Here is a 15,860-nt window from a genome sequence, read left to right on the forward strand (position 1 = left end):
ACATTTAGAAGGCTGAAGCATGTTGATCAGAGGTGACTCACTTCAGCAGTAGCACAGGGAGAACTATGCACAGTTTCAGGTTTCTGGGACTTCACATCACTGACAAGCTCACTCACCATGCATTCCCTAATGAAAAAGGCACAAGAACACACACACCTTCTGTGAAGATTGAGAAGGGGCCAGTATGACCTGTTGCATGTTGCAGAGATTCAGCTGCACACAGCTTCCTCGTTAGTATAGTGGGCAGTATCTCCGCCTGTCACGCGGAAGACCGGGCTTCGATTCCCCGACGGGGAGAGAATATGTTTTTTCTGAACCTACGGCCGAAAAACCTGAAAGGGTTTTGGAGCAGCAAGGTGCGACGTGCTAAAGACAATGCGTTGGCCGGGAATCGAACCCGGGTCAACTGCTTGGAAGGCAGCTATGCTCACCACTATACCACCAACGCCACAAACAAGCACACCATTGTTTTGCTGAAAGACCCTCAGTGCAAATTTTCCCCTGGGAAAGATGACAAAACTCTGTCATTTCCACTGCGGGACACATGCACGCTTGGTGGAAAGTTGTGGTTTCTGTAGTGTAGTGGTCATCACGTTCGCCTTACACGCGAAAGGTCCCTGGTTCGAAACCAGGCAGAAACATGCCTTTAGTTCTTGTCTTTTGTCTGACACTATGGGCAAGCCTGTCATCACACCTCATTAGTAGATGTGAACAATCTATATTTTGTGTTAGACCTTATTAAGACAATTGCGAGCACAGGAAGCAATCATGCCATCCCCGTGCTGTTGTTGTGCCTTCTGCGCTTGGCTTCGGATGTGGAAAAAAACAGAATAAAACAATTACACCTGGTGGACATTCATCCGTCATGCCTGAAGGGTTCCGCTATCAACTGTGGGCCGGTTAGCTCAGTTGGTTAGAGCATGGTGCTAATAACGCCAAGGTCGCGGGTTCGAACCCTGTACGGGCAAAAAATTCTTCTCTTTGTTTTGCTATATCATGCTTTCAGACGGTCATCTGTCAAGCAGAGGCAAATGGTGAATCAGGTAAATAACGTACACTGAAGTTATACACTCAAACTTATAGTTTTTAAAGCTGTTCTCAGTGGCATTCACACAGTCAAAACCTTCGTTGGAGAATACGGGCATCGATCCCGCTACCTCTCGCATGCTAAGCGAGCGCTCTACCATTTGAGCTAATTCCCCTTGAAGAAACAGGAGCTGTTAGCCTCTCATGACAACAGCATAACATTTAGAAGGCTGAAGCATGTTGATCAGAGGTGACTCACTTCAGCAGTAGCACAGGGAGAACTATGCACAGTTTCAGGTTTCTGGGACTTCACATCACTGACAAGCTCACTCACCATGCATTCCCTAATGAAAAAGGCACAAGAACACACACACCTTCTGTGAAGATTGAGAAGGGGCCAGTATTACCTGTTGCATGTTGCAGAGATTCAGCTGCACACAGCTTCCTCGTTAGTATTGTGGACAGTATCTCCGCCTGTCACGCGGAAGACCGGGGTTCGATTCCCCGACGGGGAGAGAATATGTTTTTTCTGAACCTACGGCCGAAAAACCTGAAGAGGTTTTGCATCAGCAAGGTGCGACGCGCTAAAGGCAATGCGTTGGCCGGGAATCGAACCCGGGTCAACTGCTTGGAAAGCAGCTATGCTCACCACTATAACACCAACGACACAAACAAGCACACCATTGTTTTGCTGAAAGACACTCAGTGTAAATTTTCCCCTGGGAAAGATGACCAAACTCTGTCATTTCCACTGCGGGACACATGCACGCTTGGTGGAAAATTGTGGTTTCTGTAGTGTAGTGGTCAGCACGTTCGCCTTACACGCGAAAGGTCCCTGGTTCGAAACCAGGCAGAAACATGCCTTTAGTTCTTGTCTTTTGTCTGACACTATGGGCAAGCCTGTCATCACACCTCATTAGTAGATGGGAACAATCTATATTTTGTGTTAGGCCTTGTTAAGACAATTGCGAGCACAGGAAGCAATCATGCCATCCCCGTGCTGTTGTTGTGCCTTCTGCGCTTGGCTTCGGATGTGGAAAAAAACAGAATAAAACAATTACACCTGGTGGACATTCATCCGTCATACCTGAAGGGTTCCGCTTTCAACTGTGGGCTGGTTAGCTCAGTTGGTTAGAGCGTGGTGCTAATAACGCCAAGGTCGCGGGTTCGATCCCCGTACGGGCCAAAAATTCTTCTCTTTGTTTTGCTATATCATGCTTTCAGACGGTCATCTGTCAAGCAGAGGCAAATGGTGAATCAGGTAAATAACGTACACTGAAGTTATACACTCACACTTATAGTTTTTAAAGCTGTTCTCAGTGGCATTCACACAGTCAAAATCTTCGTTGGAGAATGCGGGCATCGATCCCGCTACCTCTCGCATGCTAAGCGAGCGCTCTACCATTTGAGCTAATTCCCCTTGAAGAAACAGGAGCTGTTAGCCTCTCATGACAACAGCATAACATTTAGAAGGCTGAAGCATGTTGATCAGAGGTGACTCACTTCAGCAGTAGCACAGGGAGAACTATGCACAGTTTCAGGTTTCTGGGACTTCACATCACTGACAAGCTCACTCACCATGCATTCCCTAATGAAAAAGGCACAAGAACACACACACCTTCTGTGAAGATTGAGAAGGGGCCAGTATGACCTGTTGCATGTTGCAGAGATTCAGCTGCACACAGCTTCCTCGTTAGTATAGTGGACAGTATCTCCGCCTGTCACGCGGAAGACCGGGGTTCGATTCCCCGACGTGCTAAAGACAATGCGTTGGCCGGGAATCGAACCCGGGTCAACTGCTTGGAAGGCAGCTATGCTCACCACTATACCACCAACGCCACAAACAAGCACACCATTGTTTTGCTGAAAGACCCTCAGTGCAAATTTTCCCCTGGGAAAGATGACAAAACTCTGTCATTTCCACTGCGGGACACATGCACGCTTGGTGGAAAGTTGTGGTTTCTGTAGTGTAGTGGTCATCACGTTCGCCTTACACGCGAAAGGTCCCTGGTTCGAAACCAGGCAGAAACATGCCTTTAGTTCTTGTCTTTTGTCTGACACTATGGGCAAGCCTGTCATCACACCTCATTAGTAGATGGGAACAATCTATATTTTGTGTTAGGCCTTATTAAGACAATTGCGAGCACAGGAAGCAATCATGCCATCCCCGTGTTGTTGTTGTGCCTTCTGCGCTTGGCTTCGGATGTGGAAAAAAACAGAATAAAACAATTACACCTGGTGGACATTCATCCGTCATGCCTGAAGGGTTCTGCTATCAACTGTGGGCCGGTTAGCTCAGTTGGTTAGAGCGTGGTGCTAATAACGCCAAGGTCGCGGGTTCGATCCCCGTACGGGCCAAAAATTCTTCTCTTTGTTTTGCTATATCATGCTTTCAGACGGTCATCTGTCAAGCAGAGGCAAATGGTGAATCAGGTAAATAACGTACACTGAAGTTATACACTCAAACTTATAGTTTTTAAAGCTGTTCTCAGTGGCATTCACACAGTCAAAACCTTCATTGGAGAATGCGGGCATCGATCCCGCTACCTCTCGCATGCTAAGCGAGCGCTCTACCATTTGAGCTAATTCCCCTTAAAGAAACAGGAGCTGTTAGCCTCTCATGACAACAGCATAACATTTAGAAGGCTGAAGCATGTTGCCCAGAGGTGACTCACTTCAGCAGTAGCACAGGGAGAACTATGCACAGTTTCAGGTTTCTGGGACTTCACATCACTGACAAGCTCACTCACCATGCATTCCCTAATGAAAAAGGCACAAGAACACACACACCTTCTGTGAAGATTGAGAAGGGGCCAGTATTACCTGTTGCATGTTGCAGAGATTCAGCTGCACACAGCTTCCTCGTTAGTATAGTGGACAGTATCTCCGCCTGTCACGCGGAAGACCGGGGTTCGATTCCCCGACGGGGAGAGAGCATGTTTTCTCTGAACCTACGGCCGAAAAACCTGAAAAGGTTTTGGAGCAGCGAGGTGCGACGCGCTAAAGGCAATGCGTTGGCCGGGAATCGAACCCGGGTCAACTGCTTGGAAGGCAGCTATGCTCACCACTATACCACCAACGCCACAAACAAGCACACCATTGTTTTGCTGAAAGACCCTCAGTGTAAATTTTCCCCTGGGAAAGATGACTAAACTCTGTCATTTCCACTGCGGGACACATGCACGCTTGGTGGAAAATTGTGGTTTCTGTAGTGTAGTGGTCATCACGTTCGCCTTACACGCGAAAGGTCCCTGGTTCGAAACCAGGCAGAAACATGCCTTTAGTTCTTGTCTTTTGTCTGACACTATGGGCAAGCCTGTCATCACACCTCATTAGTAGATGGGAACAATCTATATTTTGTGTTAGGCCTTATTAAGACAATTGTGAGCACAGGAAGCAATCATGCCATCCCCGTGCTGTTGTTGTGCCTTCTGCGCTTGGCTTCGGATGTGGAAAAAAACAGAATAAAACAATTACACCTTGTGGACATTCATCCGTCATGCCTGAAGGGTTCCGCTATCAACTGTGGGCCGGTTAGCTCAGTTGGTTAGAGCGTGGTGCTAATAACGCCAAGGTCGCGGGTTCGATCCCCGTACGGGCCAAAAGTTCTTCTCTTTGTTTTGCTATATCATGCTTTCAGACGGTCATCTGTCAAGCAGAGGCAAATGGTGAATCAGGTAAATAACGTACAGTGAAGTTATATACTCAAACTTATAGTTTTTAAAGCTGTTCTCAGTGGCATTCACACAGTCAAAACCTTCGTTGGAGAATGCGGGCATCGATCCCGCTACCTCTCGCATGCTAAGCGAGCGCTCTACCATTTGAGCTAATTCCCCTTGAAGAAACAGGAGCTGTTAGCCTCTCATGACAACAGCATAACATTTAGAAGGCTGAAGCATGTTGATCAGAGGTGACTCACTTCAGCAGTAGCACAGGGAGAACTATGCACAGTTTCAGGTTTCTGGGACTTCACATCACTGACAAGCTCACTCACCATGCATTCCCTAATGAAAAAGGTACAAGAACACACACACCTTCTGTGAAGATTGAGAAGGGGGCAGTATTACCTGTTGCATGTTGCAGAGATTCAGCTGCACACAGCTTCCTCGTTAGTATAGTGGACAGTATCTCCGCCTGTCACGCGGAAGACCGGGGTTCGATTCCCCGACGGGGAGAGAATATGTTTTTTCTGAACCTACGGCCGAAAAACCTGAAAAGGTTTTGGATCAGCAAGGTGCGACGCGCTAAAGGCAATGCGTTGGCCGGGAATCGAACCCGGGTCAACTGCTTGGAAGGCAGCTATGCTCACCACTATACCACCAACGCCACAAACAAGCACACCATTGTTTTGCTGAAAGACCCTCAGTGCAAATTTTCCCCTGGGAAAGATGACCAAACTCTGTCATTTCCACTGCGGGACACATGCACGCTTGGTGGAAAATTGTGGTTTCTGTAGTGTAGTGGTCATCACGTTCGCCTTACACGCGAAAGGTCCCTGGTTCGAAACCAGGCAGAAACATGCCTTTAGTTCTTGTCTTTTGTCTGACACTATGGGCAAGCCTGTCATCACACCTCATTAGTAGATGGGAACAATATATATTTTGTGTTAGGCCTTATTAAGACAATTGCGAGCACAGGAAGCAATCATGCCATCCCCGTGCTGTTGTTGTGCCTTCTGCGCTTGCCTTCGGATGTGGAAAAAACAGAATAAAACAATTACACCTGGTGGACATTCATCCGTCATGCCTGAAGGGTTCCGCTATCAACTGTGGGCCGGTTAGCTCAGTTGGTTAGAGCGTGGTGCTAATAACGCCAAGGTCGCGGGTTCGATCCCTGTACGGGCCAAAAGTTCTTCTCTTTGTTTTGCTATATCATGCTTTCAAATGGTGAATCAGGTAAATAACGTACACTGAAGTTATACACTCAAACTTATAGTTTTTAAAGCTGTTCTCAGTGGCATTCACACAGTCAAAACCTTCGTTGGAGAATGCGGGCACCGATCCCGCTACCTCTCGCATGCTAAGCGAGCGCTCTACCATTTGAGCTAATTCCCCTTGAAGAAACAGGAGCTGTTAGCCTCTCATGACAACAGCATAACATTTAGAAGGCTGAAGCCTGTTGATCAGAGGTGACTCACTTCAGCAGTAGCACAGGGAGAACTATGCACAGTTTCAGGTTTCTGGGACTTCACATCACTGACAAGCTCACTCACCATGCATTCCCTAATGAAAAAGGCACAAGAACACACACACCTTCTGTGAAGATTGAGAAGGGGCCAGTATTACCTGTTGCATGTTGCAGAGATTCAGCTGCACACAGCTTCCTCGTTAGTATAGTGGACAGTATCTCCGCCTGTCACGCGGAAGACCGGGGTTCGATTCCCCGACGGGGAGAAAATATGTTTTTTCTGAACCTACGGCCGAAAAACCTGAAACCGTTTTGGAGCAGCAAGGTGCGACGCGCTAAAGGCAATGCGTTGGCCGGGAATCGAACCCGGGTCAACTGCTTGGAAGGCAGCTATGCTCACCACTATACCACCAACGCCACAAACAAGCACACCATTGTTTTGCTGAAAGACCCTCAGTGCAAATTTTCCCCTGGGAAAGATGACCAAACTCTGTCATTTCCACTGCGGGACACATGCACGCTTGGTGGAAAGTTGTGGTTTCTGTAGTGTAGTGGTCATCACGTTCGCCTTACACGCGAAAGGTCCCTGGTTCGAAACCAGGCAGAAACATGCCTTTAGTTCTTGTCTTTTGTCTGACACTATGGGCAAGCCTGTCATCACACCTCATTAGTAGATGGGAACAATCTATATTTTGTGTTAGGCCTTATTAAGACAATTGCGAGCACAGAAAGCAATCATGCCATCCCCGTGCTGTTGTTGTGCCTTCTGCGCTTGGCTTCGGATGTGGAAAAAAACAGAATAAAACAATTACACCTGGTGGACATTCATCCGTCATGCCTGAAGGGTTCCGCTTTCAACTGTGGGCCGGTTAGCTCAGTTGGTTAGAGCGTGGTGCTAATAACGCCAAGGTCGCGGGTTCGATCCCCGTACGGGCCAAAAATTCTTCTCTTTGTTTTGCTATATCATGCTTTCAGACGGTCATCTGTCAAGCAGAGGCAAATGGTGAGTCAGGTAAATAACGTACACTGAAGTTATACACTCAAACTTACAGTTTTTAAAGCTGTTCTCAGTGGCATTCACACAGTCAAAACCTTCGTTGGAGAATGCGGGCATCGATCCCGCTACCTCTCGCATGCTAAGCGAGCGCTCTACCATTTGAGCTAATTCCCCTTGAAGAAACAGGAGCTGTTAGCCTCTCATGACAACAGCATAACATTTAGAAGGCTGAAGCATGTTGATCAGAGGTGACTCACTTCAGCAGTAGCACAGGGAGAACTATGCACAGTTTCAGGTTTCTGGGACTTCACATCACTGACAAGCTCACTCACCATGCATTCCCTAATGAAAAAGGCACAAGAACACACACACCTTCTGTGAAGATTGAGAAGGGGCCAGTATTACCTGTTGCATGTTGCAGAGATTCAGCTGCACACAGCTTCCTTGTTAGTATAGTGGACAGTATCTCCGCCTGTCACGCGGAAGACCGGGGTTCGATTCCCCGATGGGGAGAGAATATGTTTTTTCTGAACCTACGGCCGAAAAACCTGAAAAGGTTTTGGATCAGCAAGGTGCGACGCGCTAAAGGCAATGCGTTGGCCGGGAATCGAACCCGGGTCAACTGCTTGGAAGGCAGCTATGCTCACCACTATACCACCAACGCCACAAACAAGCACACCATTGTTTTGCTGAAAGACCCTCAGTGTAAATTTTCCCCTGGGAAAGATGACCAAACTCTGTCATTTCCACTGCGGGACACATGCACGCTTGGTGGAAAATTGTGGTTTCTGTAGTGTAGTGGTCATCACGTTCGCCTTACACGCGAAAGGTCCCGGGTTCGAAACCAGGCAGAAACATGCCTTTAGTTCTTGTCTTTTGTCTGACACTATGGGCAAGCCTGTCATCACACCTCATTAGTAGATGGGAACAATCTATATTTTGTGTTAGGCCTTATTAAGACAATTGCGAGCACAGGAAGCAATCATGCCATCCCCGTGCTGTTGCTGTGCCTTCTGCGCTTGCCTTCGGATGTGGAAAAAACAGAATAAAACAATTACACCTGGTGGACATTCATCCGTCATGCCTGAAGGGTTCCGCTATCAACTGTGGGCCGGTTAGCTCAGTTGGTTAGAGCGTGGTGCTAATAACGCCAAGGTCGCGGGTTCGATCCCCGTACGGGCCAAAAGTTCTTCTCTTTGTTTTGCTATATCATGCTTTCAGACGGTCATCTGTCAAGCAGAGGCAAATGGTGAATCAGGTAAATAACGTACACTGAAGTTATACACTCAAACTTATAGTTTTTAAAGCTGTTCTCAGTGGCATTCACACAGTCAAAACCTTCGTTGGAGAATGCAGGCATCGATCCGCTACCTCTCGCATGCTAAGCGAGCGCTCTACCATTTGAGCTAATTCCCCTTGAAGAAACAGGAGCTGTTAGCCTCTCATGACAACAGCATAACATTTAGAAGGCTGAAGCATGTTGATCAGAGGTGACTCACTTCAGCAGTAGCACAGGGAGAACTATGCACAGTTTCAGGTTTCTGGGACTTCACATCACTGACAAGCTCACTCACCATGCATTCCCTAATGAAAAAGGCACAAGAACACACACACCTTCTGTGAAGATTGAGAAGGGGCCAGTATTACCTGTTGCATGTTGCAGAGATTCAGCTGCACACAGCTTCCTCGTTAGTATAGTGGACAGTATCTCCGCCTGTCACGCGGAAGACCGGGGTTCGATTCCCCGACGGGGAGAGAATATGTTTTTTCTGAACCTACGGCCGAAAAACCTGAAACGGTTTTGGAGCAGCAAGGTGCGACGCGCTAAAGGCAATGCGTTGGCCGGGAATCGAACCCGGGTCAACTGCTTGGAAGGCAGCTATGCTCACCACTATACCACCAACGCCACAAACAAGCACACCATTGTTTTGCTGAAAGACCCTCAGTGCAAATTTTCCCCTGGGAAAGATGACCAAACTCTGTCATTTCCACTGCGGGACACATGCACGCTTGGTGGAAAATTGTGGTTTCTGTAGTGTAGTGGTCATCACGTTCGCCTTACACGCGAAAGGTCCCTGGTTCGAAACCAGGCAGAAACATGCCTTTAGTTCTTGTCTTTTGTCTGACACTATGGGCAAGCCTGTCATCACACCTCATTAGTAGATGGGAACAATCTATATTTTGTGTTAGGCCTTATTAAGACAATTGCGAGCACAGGAAGCAATCATGCCATCCCCGTGCTGTTGTTGTGCCTTCTGCGCTTGCCTTCGGATGTGGAAAAAACAGAATAAAACAATTACACCTGGTGGACATTCATCCGTCATGCCTGAAGGGTTCCGCTATCAACTGTGGGCCGGTTAGCTCAGTTGGTTAGAGCGTGGTGCTAATAACGCCAAGGTCGCGGGTTCGATCCCCGTACGGGCCAAAAGTTCTTCTCTTTGTTTTGCTATATCATGCTTTCAGACGGTCATCTGTCAAGCAGAGGCAAATGGTGAATCAGGTAAATAACGTACACTGAAGTTATACACTCAAACTTATAGTTTTTAAAGCTGTTCTCAGTGGCATTCACACAGTCAAAACCTTCGTTGGAGAATGCAGGCATCGATCCGCTACCTCTCGCATGCTAAGCGAGCGCTCTACCATTTGAGCTAATTCCCCTTGAAGAAACAGGAGCTGTTAGCCTCTCATGACAACAGCATAACATTTAGAAGGCTGAAGCATGTTGATCAGAGGTGACTCACTTCAGCAGTAGCACAGGGAGAACTATGCACAGTTTCAGGTTTCTGGGACTTCACATCACTGACAAGCTCACTCACCATGCATTCCCTAATGAAAAAGGCACAAGAACACACACACCTTCTGTGAAGATTGAGAAGGGGCCAGTATTACCTGTTGCATGTTGCAGAGATTCAGCTGCACACAGCTTCCTCGTTAGTATAGTGGACAGTATCTCCGCCTGTCACGCGGAAGACCGGGGTTCGATTCCCCGACGGGGAGAGAATATGTTTTTTCTGAACCTACGGCCGAAAAACCTGAAACGGTTTTGGAGCAGCAAGGTGCGACGCGCTAAAGGCAATGCGTTGGCCGGGAATCGAACCCGGGTCAACTGCTTGGAAGGCAGCTATGCTCACCACTATACCACCAACGCCACAAACAAGCACACCATTGTTTTGCTGAAAGACCCTCAGTGCAAATTTTCCCCTGGGAAAGATGACCAAACTCTGTCATTTCCACTGCGGGACACATGCACGCTTGGTGGAAAATTGTGGTTTCTGTAGTGTAGTGGTCATCACGTTCGCCTTACACGCGAAATGTCCCTGGTTCGAAACCAGGCAGAAACATGCCTTTAGTTCTTGTCTTTTGTCTGACACTATGGGCAAGCCTGTCATCACACCTCATTAGTAGATGGGAACAATCTATATTTTGTGTTAGGCCTTATTAAGACAATTGCGAGCACAGGAAGCAATCATGCCATCCCCGTGCTGTTGTTGTGCCTTCTGCGCTTGCCTTCGGATGTGGAAAAAAACAGAATAAAACAATTACACCTGGTGGACATTCATCCGTCATGCCTGAAGGGTTCCGTTATCAACAGTGGGCCGGTTAGCTCAGTTGGTTAGAGCGTGGTGCTAATAACGCCAAGGTCGCGGGTTCGATCCCCGTACGGGCCAAAAGTTCTTCTCTTTGTTTTGCTATATCATGCTTTCAGACGGTCATCTGTCAAGCAGAGGCAAATGGTGAGTCAGGTAAATAACGTACACTGAAGTTATACACTCAAACTTACAGTTTTTAAAGCTGTTCTCAGTGGCATTCACACAGTCAAAACCTTCGTTGGAGAATGCGGGCATCGATCCCGCTACCTCTCGCATGCTAAGCGAGCGCTCTACCATTTGAGCTAATTCCCCTTGAAGAAACAGGAGCTGTTAGCCTCTCATGACAACAGCATAACATTTAGAAGGCTGAAGCATGTTGATCAGAGGTGACTCACTTCAGCAGTAGCACAGGGAGAACTATGCACAGTTTCAGGTTTCTGGGACTTCACATCACTGACAAGCTCACTCACCATGCATTCCCTAATGAAAAAGGCACAAGAACACACACACCTTCTGTGAAGATTGAGAAGGGGCCAGTATTACCTGTTGCATGTTGCAGAGATTCAGCTGCACACAGCTTCCTCGTTAGTATAGTGGACAGTATCTCCGCCTGTCACGTGGAAGACTGGGGTTCGATTCCCCGACGGGGAGAGAATATGTTTTTTCTGAACCTACGGCCGAAAAACCTGAAACGGTTTTGGAGCAGCAAGGTGCGACGCGGTAAAGGCAATGCGTTGGCCGGGAATCGAACCCGGGTCAACTGCTTGGAAGGCAGCTATGCTCACCACTATACCACCAACGCCACAAACAAGGACACCATTGTTTTGCTGAAAGACCCTCAGTGCAAATTTTCCCCTGGGAAAGATGACCAAACTCTGTCATTTCCACTGCGGGACACATGCACGCTTGGTGGAAAATTGTGGTTTCTGTAGTGTAGTGGTCATTACGTTCGCCTTACACGCGAAAGGTCCCTGGCTCGAAACCAGGCAGAAACATGCCTTTAGTTCTTGTCTTTTGTCTGACACTATGGGCAAGCCTGTCATCACACCTCATTAGTAGATGGGAACAATCTATATTTTGTGTTAGGCCTTATTAAGACAATTGCGAGCACAGAAAGCAATCATGCCATCCCCGTGCTGTTGTTGTGCCTTCTGCGCTTGGCTTCGGATGTGGAAAAAAACAGAATAAAACAATTACACCTGGTGGACATTCATCCGTCATGCCTGAAGGGTTCCGCTTTCAATTGTGGGCCGGTTAGCTCAGTTGGTTAGAGCGTGGTGCTAATAACGCCAAGGTCGCGGGTTCGATCCCCGTATGGGCCAAAAATTCTTCTCTTTGTTTTGCTATATCATGCTTTCAGACGGTCATCTGTCAAGCAGAGGCAAATGGTGAGTCAGGTAAATAACGTACACTGAAGTCATACACTCAAACTTACAGTTTTTAAAGCTGTTCTCAGTGGCATTCACACAGTCAAAACCTTCGTTGGAGAATGCGGGAATCGATCCCGCTACCTCTCGCATGCTAAGCGAGCGCTCTACCATTTGAGCTAATTCCCCTTGAAGAAACAGGAGCTGTTAGCCTCTCATGACAACAGCATAACATTTAGAAGGCTGAAGCATGTTGATCAGAGGTGACTCACTTCAGCAGTAGCACAGGGAGAACTATGCACAGTTTCAGGTTTCTGGGACTTCACATCACTGACAAGCTCACTCACCATGCATTCCCTAATGAAAAAGGCACAAGAACACACACACCTTCTGTGAAGATTGAGAAGGGGCCAGTATTACCTGTTGCATGTTGCAGAGATTCAGCTGCACACAGCTTCCTTGTTAGTATAGTGGACAGTATCTCCGCCTGTCACGCGGAAGACCGGGGTTCGATTCCCCGATGGGGAGAGAATATGTTTTTTCTGAACCTACGGCCGAAAAACCTGAAAAGGTTTTGGATCAGCAAGGTGCGACGCGCTAAAGGCAATGCGTTGGCCGGGAATCGAACCCGGGTCAACTGCTTGGAAGGCAGCTATGCTCACCACTATACCACCAACGCCACAAACAAGCACACCATTGTTTTGCTGAAAGACCCTCAGTGTAAATTTTCCCCTGGGAAAGATGACCAAACTCTGTCATTTCCACTGCGGGACACATGCACGCTTGGTGGAAAATTGTGGTTTCTGTAGTGTAGTGGTCATCACGTTCGCCTTACACGCGAAAGGTCCCGGGTTCGAAACCAGGCAGAAACATGCCTTTAGTTCTTGTCTTTTGTCTGACACTATGGGAAAGCCTGTCATCACACCTCATTAGTAGATGGGAACAATCTATATTTTGTGTTAGGCCTTATTAAGACAATTGCGAGCACAGGAAGCAATCATGCCATCCCCGTGCTGTTGCTGTGCCTTCTGCGCTTGCCTTCGGATGTGGAAAAAACAGAATAAAACAATTACACCTGGTGGACATTCATCCGTCATGCCTGAAGGGTTCAGCTATCAACTGTGGGCCGGTTAGCTCAGTTGGTTAGAGCGTGGTGCTAATAACGCCAAGGTCGCGGGTTCGATCCCCGTACGGGCCAAAAGTTCTTCTCTTTGTTTTGCTATATCATGCTTTCAGACGGTCATCTGTCAAGCAGAGGCAAATGGTGAATCAGGTAAATAACGTACACTGAAGTTATACACTCAAACTTATAGTTTTTAAAGCTGTTCTCAGTGGCATTCACACAGTCAAAACCTTCGTTGGAGAATGCGGGCATCGATCCCGCTACCTCTCGCATGCTAAGCGAGCGCTCTACCATTTGAGCTAATTCCCCTTGAAGAAACAGGAGCTGTTAGCCTCTCATGACAACAGCATAACATTTAGAAGGCTGAAGCATGTTGATCAGAGGTGACTCACTTCAGCAGTAGCACAGGGAGAACTATGCACAGTTTCAGGTTTCTGGGACTTCACATCACTGACAAGCTCACTCACCATGCATTCCCTAATGAAAAAGGCACAAGAACACACACACCTTCTGTGAAGATTGAGAAGGGGCCAGTATTACCTGTTGCATGTTGCAGAGATTCAGCTGCACACAGCTTCCTCGTTAGTATAGTGGACAGTATCTCCGCCTGTCACGCCGAAGACCGGGGTTCGATTCCCCGACGGGGAGAGAATATGTTTTTTCTGAACCTACGGCCGAAAAACCTGAAAAGGTTTTGGATCAGCAAGGTGCGACGCGCTAAAGGCAATGCGTTGGCCGGGAATTGAACCCGGGTCAACTGCTTGGAAAGCAGCTATGCTCACCACTATACCACCAACGCCACAAAAAAGCACACCATTGTTTTGCTGAAAGACCCTCAGTGTAAATTTTCCCCTGGGAAAGATGACCAAACTCTGTCATTTCCACTGCGGGACACATGCACGCTTGGTGGAAAATTGTGGTTTCTGTAGTGTAGTGGTCAGCACGTTCGCCTTACACGCGAAAGGTCCCTGGTTCGAAACCAGGCAGAAACATGCCTTTAGTTCTTGTCTTTTGTCTGACACTATGGGCAAGCCTGTCATCACACCTCATTAGTAGATGGGAACAATCTATATTTTGTGTTAGGCCTTGTTAAGACAATTGCGAGCACAGGAAGCAATCATGCCATCCCCGTGCTGTTGTTGTGCCTTCTGCGCTTGGCTTCGGATGTGGAAAAAAACAGAATAAAACAATTACACCTGGTGGACATTCATCCGTCATGCCTGAAGGGTTCCGCTTTCAACTGTGGGCTGGTTAGCTCAGTTGGTTAGAGCGTGGTGCTAATAACGCCAAGGTCGCGGGTTCGATCCCCGTACGGGCCAAAAATTCTTCTCTTTGTTTTGCTATATCATGCTTTCAGACGGTCATCTGTCAAGCAGAGGCAAATGGTGAATCAGGTAAATAACGTACACTGAAGTTATACACTCACACTTATAGTTTTTAAAGCTGTTCTCAGTGGCATTCACACAGTCAAAATCTTCGTTGGAGAATGCGGGCATCGATCCCGCTACCTCTCGCATGCTAAGCGAGCGCTCTACCATTTGAGCTAATTCCCCTTGAAGAAACAGGAGCTGTTAGCCTCTCATGACAACAGCATAACATTTAGAAGGCTGAAGCATGTTGATCAGAGGTGACTCACTTCAGCAGTAGCACAGGGAGAACTATGCACAGTTTCAGGTTTCTGGGACTTCACATCACTGACAAGCTCACTCACCATGCATTCCCTAATGAAAAAGGCACAAGAACACACACACCTTCTGTGAAGATTGAGAAGGGGCCAGTATGACCTGTTGCATGTTGCAGAGATTCAGCTGCACACAGCTTCCTCGTTAGTATAGTGGACAGTATCTCCGCCTGTCACGCGGAAGACCGGGGTTCGATTCCCCGACGGGGAGAGAATATGTTTTTTCTGAACCTACGGCCGAAAAACCTGAAAGGGTTTTGGAGCAGCAAGGTGCGACGTGCTAAAGACAATGCGTTGGCCGGGAATCGAACCCGGGTCAACTGCTTGGAAGGCAGCTATGCTCACCACTATACCACCAACGCCACAAACAAGCACACCATTGTTTTGCTGAAAGACCCTCAGTGCAAATTTTCCCCTGGGAAAGATGACAAAACTCTGTCATTTCCACTGCGGGACACATGCACGCTTGGTGGAAAGTTGTGGTTTCTGTAGTGTAGTGGTCATCACGTTCGCCTTACACGCGAAAGGTCCCTGGTTCGAAACCAGGCAGAAACATGCCTTTAGTTCTTGTCTTTTGTCTGACACTATGGGCAAGCCTGTCATCACACCTCATTAGTAGATGGGAACAATCTATATTTTGTGTTAGGCCTTATTAAGACAATTGCGAGCACAGGAAGCAATCATGCCATCCCCGTGTTGTTGTTGTGCCTTCTGCGCTTGGCTTCGGATGTGGAAAAAAACAGAATAAAACAATTACACCTGGTGGACATTCATCCGTCATGCCTGAAGGGTTCTGCTATCAACTGTGGGCCGGTTAGCTCAGTTGGTTAGAGCGTGGTGCTAATAACGCCAAGGTCGCGGGTTCGATCCCCGTACGGGCCAAAAATTCTTCTCTTTGTTTTGCTATATCATGCTTTCAGACGGTCATCTGTCAAGCAGAGGCAAATGG

At 47.7% G+C, this 15,860-nt stretch overlaps 40 non-coding genes across 40 annotated transcripts; 21 read left to right on the top strand and 19 right to left on the bottom strand.

Moving 5' to 3' along the window:
* Nucleotides 1–376: 376 nt before the first annotated feature.
* trnag-ucc (transfer RNA glycine (anticodon UCC)) lies at nt 377–448 on the bottom strand. Its single transcript has one exon. It is a non-coding gene; the product is annotated as a tRNA-Gly (tRNA).
* Nucleotides 449–568: 120 nt separating this feature from the next.
* On the top strand, nt 569–641 carry trnav-uac (transfer RNA valine (anticodon UAC)). Its single transcript has one exon. It is a non-coding gene; the product is annotated as a tRNA-Val (tRNA).
* A 1,732-nt stretch (nt 642–2,373) lies between these two features.
* trnaa-agc (transfer RNA alanine (anticodon AGC)) lies at nt 2,374–2,446 on the bottom strand. The gene has a single exon. It is a non-coding gene; the product is annotated as a tRNA-Ala (tRNA).
* A 346-nt stretch (nt 2,447–2,792) lies between these two features.
* Nucleotides 2,793–2,864, bottom strand: trnag-ucc (transfer RNA glycine (anticodon UCC)). The gene has a single exon. It is a non-coding gene; the product is annotated as a tRNA-Gly (tRNA).
* Nucleotides 2,865–2,984: 120 nt separating this feature from the next.
* Nucleotides 2,985–3,057, top strand: trnav-uac (transfer RNA valine (anticodon UAC)). Its single transcript has one exon. It is a non-coding gene; the product is annotated as a tRNA-Val (tRNA).
* Nucleotides 3,058–3,310: 253 nt separating this feature from the next.
* On the top strand, nt 3,311–3,384 carry trnai-aau (transfer RNA isoleucine (anticodon AAU)). The gene has a single exon. It is a non-coding gene; the product is annotated as a tRNA-Ile (tRNA).
* Nucleotides 3,385–3,545: 161 nt separating this feature from the next.
* Nucleotides 3,546–3,618, bottom strand: trnaa-agc (transfer RNA alanine (anticodon AGC)). Its single transcript has one exon. It is a non-coding gene; the product is annotated as a tRNA-Ala (tRNA).
* Nucleotides 3,619–3,885: 267 nt separating this feature from the next.
* On the top strand, nt 3,886–3,957 carry trnad-guc (transfer RNA aspartic acid (anticodon GUC)). Its single transcript has one exon. It is a non-coding gene; the product is annotated as a tRNA-Asp (tRNA).
* Nucleotides 3,958–4,036: 79 nt separating this feature from the next.
* Nucleotides 4,037–4,108, bottom strand: trnag-ucc (transfer RNA glycine (anticodon UCC)). Its single transcript has one exon. It is a non-coding gene; the product is annotated as a tRNA-Gly (tRNA).
* A 120-nt stretch (nt 4,109–4,228) lies between these two features.
* On the top strand, nt 4,229–4,301 carry trnav-uac (transfer RNA valine (anticodon UAC)). The gene has a single exon. It is a non-coding gene; the product is annotated as a tRNA-Val (tRNA).
* Nucleotides 4,302–4,554: 253 nt separating this feature from the next.
* On the top strand, nt 4,555–4,628 carry trnai-aau (transfer RNA isoleucine (anticodon AAU)). Its single transcript has one exon. It is a non-coding gene; the product is annotated as a tRNA-Ile (tRNA).
* A 161-nt stretch (nt 4,629–4,789) lies between these two features.
* Nucleotides 4,790–4,862, bottom strand: trnaa-agc (transfer RNA alanine (anticodon AGC)). The gene has a single exon. It is a non-coding gene; the product is annotated as a tRNA-Ala (tRNA).
* A 267-nt stretch (nt 4,863–5,129) lies between these two features.
* Nucleotides 5,130–5,201, top strand: trnad-guc (transfer RNA aspartic acid (anticodon GUC)). Its single transcript has one exon. It is a non-coding gene; the product is annotated as a tRNA-Asp (tRNA).
* Nucleotides 5,202–5,280: 79 nt separating this feature from the next.
* On the bottom strand, nt 5,281–5,352 carry trnag-ucc (transfer RNA glycine (anticodon UCC)). Its single transcript has one exon. It is a non-coding gene; the product is annotated as a tRNA-Gly (tRNA).
* A 120-nt stretch (nt 5,353–5,472) lies between these two features.
* Nucleotides 5,473–5,545, top strand: trnav-uac (transfer RNA valine (anticodon UAC)). The gene has a single exon. It is a non-coding gene; the product is annotated as a tRNA-Val (tRNA).
* Nucleotides 5,546–6,347: 802 nt separating this feature from the next.
* Nucleotides 6,348–6,419, top strand: trnad-guc (transfer RNA aspartic acid (anticodon GUC)). The gene has a single exon. It is a non-coding gene; the product is annotated as a tRNA-Asp (tRNA).
* A 79-nt stretch (nt 6,420–6,498) lies between these two features.
* trnag-ucc (transfer RNA glycine (anticodon UCC)) lies at nt 6,499–6,570 on the bottom strand. The gene has a single exon. It is a non-coding gene; the product is annotated as a tRNA-Gly (tRNA).
* A 120-nt stretch (nt 6,571–6,690) lies between these two features.
* trnav-uac (transfer RNA valine (anticodon UAC)) lies at nt 6,691–6,763 on the top strand. The gene has a single exon. It is a non-coding gene; the product is annotated as a tRNA-Val (tRNA).
* Nucleotides 6,764–7,016: 253 nt separating this feature from the next.
* trnai-aau (transfer RNA isoleucine (anticodon AAU)) lies at nt 7,017–7,090 on the top strand. The gene has a single exon. It is a non-coding gene; the product is annotated as a tRNA-Ile (tRNA).
* Nucleotides 7,091–7,251: 161 nt separating this feature from the next.
* On the bottom strand, nt 7,252–7,324 carry trnaa-agc (transfer RNA alanine (anticodon AGC)). The gene has a single exon. It is a non-coding gene; the product is annotated as a tRNA-Ala (tRNA).
* A 418-nt stretch (nt 7,325–7,742) lies between these two features.
* trnag-ucc (transfer RNA glycine (anticodon UCC)) lies at nt 7,743–7,814 on the bottom strand. The gene has a single exon. It is a non-coding gene; the product is annotated as a tRNA-Gly (tRNA).
* A 445-nt stretch (nt 7,815–8,259) lies between these two features.
* Nucleotides 8,260–8,333, top strand: trnai-aau (transfer RNA isoleucine (anticodon AAU)). Its single transcript has one exon. It is a non-coding gene; the product is annotated as a tRNA-Ile (tRNA).
* A 500-nt stretch (nt 8,334–8,833) lies between these two features.
* Nucleotides 8,834–8,905, top strand: trnad-guc (transfer RNA aspartic acid (anticodon GUC)). Its single transcript has one exon. It is a non-coding gene; the product is annotated as a tRNA-Asp (tRNA).
* Nucleotides 8,906–8,984: 79 nt separating this feature from the next.
* trnag-ucc (transfer RNA glycine (anticodon UCC)) lies at nt 8,985–9,056 on the bottom strand. The gene has a single exon. It is a non-coding gene; the product is annotated as a tRNA-Gly (tRNA).
* A 120-nt stretch (nt 9,057–9,176) lies between these two features.
* On the top strand, nt 9,177–9,249 carry trnav-uac (transfer RNA valine (anticodon UAC)). Its single transcript has one exon. It is a non-coding gene; the product is annotated as a tRNA-Val (tRNA).
* A 252-nt stretch (nt 9,250–9,501) lies between these two features.
* Nucleotides 9,502–9,575, top strand: trnai-aau (transfer RNA isoleucine (anticodon AAU)). Its single transcript has one exon. It is a non-coding gene; the product is annotated as a tRNA-Ile (tRNA).
* A 500-nt stretch (nt 9,576–10,075) lies between these two features.
* On the top strand, nt 10,076–10,147 carry trnad-guc (transfer RNA aspartic acid (anticodon GUC)). The gene has a single exon. It is a non-coding gene; the product is annotated as a tRNA-Asp (tRNA).
* Nucleotides 10,148–10,226: 79 nt separating this feature from the next.
* On the bottom strand, nt 10,227–10,298 carry trnag-ucc (transfer RNA glycine (anticodon UCC)). Its single transcript has one exon. It is a non-coding gene; the product is annotated as a tRNA-Gly (tRNA).
* A 446-nt stretch (nt 10,299–10,744) lies between these two features.
* Nucleotides 10,745–10,818, top strand: trnai-aau (transfer RNA isoleucine (anticodon AAU)). The gene has a single exon. It is a non-coding gene; the product is annotated as a tRNA-Ile (tRNA).
* Nucleotides 10,819–10,979: 161 nt separating this feature from the next.
* trnaa-agc (transfer RNA alanine (anticodon AGC)) lies at nt 10,980–11,052 on the bottom strand. The gene has a single exon. It is a non-coding gene; the product is annotated as a tRNA-Ala (tRNA).
* Nucleotides 11,053–11,470: 418 nt separating this feature from the next.
* Nucleotides 11,471–11,542, bottom strand: trnag-ucc (transfer RNA glycine (anticodon UCC)). The gene has a single exon. It is a non-coding gene; the product is annotated as a tRNA-Gly (tRNA).
* Nucleotides 11,543–12,223: 681 nt separating this feature from the next.
* On the bottom strand, nt 12,224–12,296 carry trnaa-agc (transfer RNA alanine (anticodon AGC)). Its single transcript has one exon. It is a non-coding gene; the product is annotated as a tRNA-Ala (tRNA).
* Nucleotides 12,297–12,714: 418 nt separating this feature from the next.
* On the bottom strand, nt 12,715–12,786 carry trnag-ucc (transfer RNA glycine (anticodon UCC)). The gene has a single exon. It is a non-coding gene; the product is annotated as a tRNA-Gly (tRNA).
* A 445-nt stretch (nt 12,787–13,231) lies between these two features.
* trnai-aau (transfer RNA isoleucine (anticodon AAU)) lies at nt 13,232–13,305 on the top strand. Its single transcript has one exon. It is a non-coding gene; the product is annotated as a tRNA-Ile (tRNA).
* A 161-nt stretch (nt 13,306–13,466) lies between these two features.
* Nucleotides 13,467–13,539, bottom strand: trnaa-agc (transfer RNA alanine (anticodon AGC)). The gene has a single exon. It is a non-coding gene; the product is annotated as a tRNA-Ala (tRNA).
* A 1,171-nt stretch (nt 13,540–14,710) lies between these two features.
* On the bottom strand, nt 14,711–14,783 carry trnaa-agc (transfer RNA alanine (anticodon AGC)). The gene has a single exon. It is a non-coding gene; the product is annotated as a tRNA-Ala (tRNA).
* A 267-nt stretch (nt 14,784–15,050) lies between these two features.
* Nucleotides 15,051–15,122, top strand: trnad-guc (transfer RNA aspartic acid (anticodon GUC)). The gene has a single exon. It is a non-coding gene; the product is annotated as a tRNA-Asp (tRNA).
* A 79-nt stretch (nt 15,123–15,201) lies between these two features.
* trnag-ucc (transfer RNA glycine (anticodon UCC)) lies at nt 15,202–15,273 on the bottom strand. Its single transcript has one exon. It is a non-coding gene; the product is annotated as a tRNA-Gly (tRNA).
* Nucleotides 15,274–15,393: 120 nt separating this feature from the next.
* trnav-uac (transfer RNA valine (anticodon UAC)) lies at nt 15,394–15,466 on the top strand. The gene has a single exon. It is a non-coding gene; the product is annotated as a tRNA-Val (tRNA).
* A 253-nt stretch (nt 15,467–15,719) lies between these two features.
* trnai-aau (transfer RNA isoleucine (anticodon AAU)) lies at nt 15,720–15,793 on the top strand. Its single transcript has one exon. It is a non-coding gene; the product is annotated as a tRNA-Ile (tRNA).
* The last annotated feature ends 67 nt before the right edge of the window (nt 15,794–15,860 follow it).

The sequence above is a fragment of the Astyanax mexicanus genome, unplaced genomic scaffold, assembly GCF_023375975.1.
Source record: "Astyanax mexicanus isolate ESR-SI-001 unplaced genomic scaffold, AstMex3_surface scaffold_31, whole genome shotgun sequence".
NCBI classification, from domain to species: domain Eukaryota; kingdom Metazoa; phylum Chordata; class Actinopteri; order Characiformes; family Acestrorhamphidae; genus Astyanax; species Astyanax mexicanus.